Source organism: Anastrepha ludens, unplaced genomic scaffold, assembly GCF_028408465.1.
Source record: "Anastrepha ludens isolate Willacy unplaced genomic scaffold, idAnaLude1.1 ptg000122l, whole genome shotgun sequence".
Lineage (NCBI taxonomy): Eukaryota > Metazoa > Arthropoda > Insecta > Diptera > Tephritidae > Anastrepha > Anastrepha ludens.
Genome location: NW_026530115.1, coordinates 7,501 through 10,000, shown reverse-complemented (window position 1 = coordinate 10,000; position 2,500 = coordinate 7,501). Strand labels below are relative to the sequence as shown.

The window sequence follows — 2,500 nt, the reverse complement described above, 5'->3', positions numbered from 1 at the left end:
CATTTGTTATAAATAAAAATAAATAAAAAAATACTCTAAGCGGTGGATCACTTGGCTCATGGGTCGATGAAGAACGCAGCAAACTGTGCGTCATCGTGTGAACTGCAGGACACATGAACATCGACATTTTGAACGCATATCGCAGTCCATGCTGTTATGTACATTAAATTAAATTTTAAAGTACTGCTTGGACTACATATGGTTGAGGGTTGTAAGACTATGCTAAATAAGTTGCTTATTCTTTTATAAAAATAATTGAATTTAAGCAAATGTGTATATTATTGGATTTTAAATAATTCATAATATTAATAGCAAAAAAATAAAGATATATAATGAATTTTTTATTTATTAATATATTCTTAAAAAAAAAAAATCCTCTCAAATAAAATGAAATAAAAAAAATTTTGAATCTAAGTATTCTCTTTAAAAAATTTTCATATTATTTATATATATATAAAATATTAATTTATATATGTAATTAAAGGAGGAATGTCTAGCATAAAAATTAATTTTTTTTATTCTAGAATTGCCTCATTTTACATAATTATTATTTATAATATATTTATATAAAAGGAAAAAAGAAAAATAGAGATGAAAAGATGATATAATTATTTATTAAATTGTGAGAAGATAAAAAATATTTTAAAACAACCTCAACTCATATGGGATTACCCCCTGAATTTAAGCATATTAATGAGGGGAGGAAAAGAAACTAACAAGGATTTTCTTAGTAGCGGCGAGCGAAAAGAAAATAGTTCAGCACTAAGTCACTTTGTCTATATGTCAAATGTGAGATGCAGTGTATGGAATATCTTAATATCTAGTATGAGAAATTAACGATTTAAGTCCTTCTTAAATGAGGCCATTTACCCATAGAGGGTGCCAGGCCCGTATAACGTTAATGATTACTAGAAAGATATTTCCAAAGAGTCGTGTTGCTTGATAGTGCAGCACTAAGTGGGTGGTAAACTCCATCTAAAACTAAATATAACCATGAGACCGATAGTAAACAAGTACCGTGAGGGAAAGTTGAAAAGAACTCTGAATAGAGAGTTAAATAGTACGTGAAACTGCTTAGAGGTTAAGCCCGATGAACCTGAATATCCATTATGAAAAATTCATCATTAAATAATTAAAAATAATGTGCATTTTTTTCATATAAGGACATTGTAATCTATTAACATAATAAAGTATTTATCAAAAGATCATTGGTGATATTAAGTTTATTTAAATTAATTTGCTTTTTAAGCATATTAACATAGAATAAATACTAATGATTTGATAAAGTGTTGATAGATTTTATTATATATAATGCTAAAATTCATTTTTTGAATTTTACAAAAAATTTAATATCTATGATATTAATATTTATTTGTATGCATTTATATGATTAACAATGCGAAAGATTCAGGATACCTTCGGGACCCGTCTTGAAACACGGACCAAGGAGTCTAACATATGTGCAAGTCATTGAGTTATATTAAACTTAATGGCATAATTAACTTAACTTAAAAATATAATGGGATTAATTTTTAGTCTATTTTCTTAAATAGTCAATTAATTCAATCCCGGGGCGTTCCATATAGTTATGTATAATGATAATTTATTATTATTTATACCTCTAACTGGAGCGTACCTTGAGCATATATGTTGTGACCCGAAAGATGGTGAACTATACTTGATCAGGTTGAAGTCAGGGGAAACCCTGATGGAAGACCGAAACAGTTCTGACGTGCAAATCGATTGTCAGAATTGAGTATAGGGGCGAAAGACCAATCGAACCATCTAGTAGCTGGTTCCCTCCGAAGTTTCCCTCAGGATAGCTGGTGCATTTAAAAATTATATAAAATAATCTTATCTGGTAAAGCGAATGATTAGAGGCCTTAGGGTCGAAACGATTTTAACCTATTCTCAAACTTTAAATGGGTAAGAACCTCACCTTTCTTGATATGAAGGTTGAGGTTATGATATAATGTGCCCAGTGGGCCACTTTTGGTAAGCAGAACTGGCGCTGTGGGATGAACCAAACGTAATGTTACGGTGCCTAAATTAACAACTCATGCAGATACCATGAAAGGCGTTGGTTGCTTAAAACAGCAGGACGGTGGACATGGAAGTCGTAATCCGCTAAGGAGTGTGTAACAACTCACCTGCCGAAGCAACTAGCCCTTAAAATGGATGGCGCTTAAGTTGTATACCTATACATTACCGCTAAAGTAGATGATTTATAAAACAATTTCGATTGATTTATAAATTTTGAAACTTTAGTGAGTAGGAGGGTACAATAGTGTGCTTAGAAGTGTTTGGCGTAAGCCTGCATGGAGCCGCTATTGGTACAGATCTTGGTGGTAGTAGCAAATAATCGAATGAGACCTTGGAGGACTGAAGTGGAGAAGGGTTTCGTGTGAACAGTGGTTGATCACGAGTTAGTCGGTCCTAAGTTCAAGGCGAAAGCCGAAAATTTTCAAGTTTTTAATAAAAAAAAATATTAATAAAATTT

At 31.4% G+C, this 2,500-nt stretch overlaps 2 non-coding genes across 2 annotated transcripts in view; both read left to right on the top strand.

The window, feature by feature from the left end:
* The first annotated feature begins 31 nt into the window (after window positions 1-31).
* Window positions 32-212, top strand: LOC128871377 (5.8S ribosomal RNA). The gene has a single exon (XR_008455928.1). It is a non-coding gene; the product is annotated as a 5.8S ribosomal RNA (ribosomal RNA).
* Window positions 213-648: 436 nt separating this feature from the next.
* The window catches only part of LOC128871379 (large subunit ribosomal RNA), a 3,992-nt gene continuing 2,140 nt past the window's right edge, over window positions 649-2,500 (top strand). The window contains exon 1 of the ribosomal RNA XR_008455930.1: window positions 649-2,500. This exon is cut by the window's right edge and continues 2,140 nt beyond it. This is a non-coding gene — a ribosomal RNA (large subunit ribosomal RNA).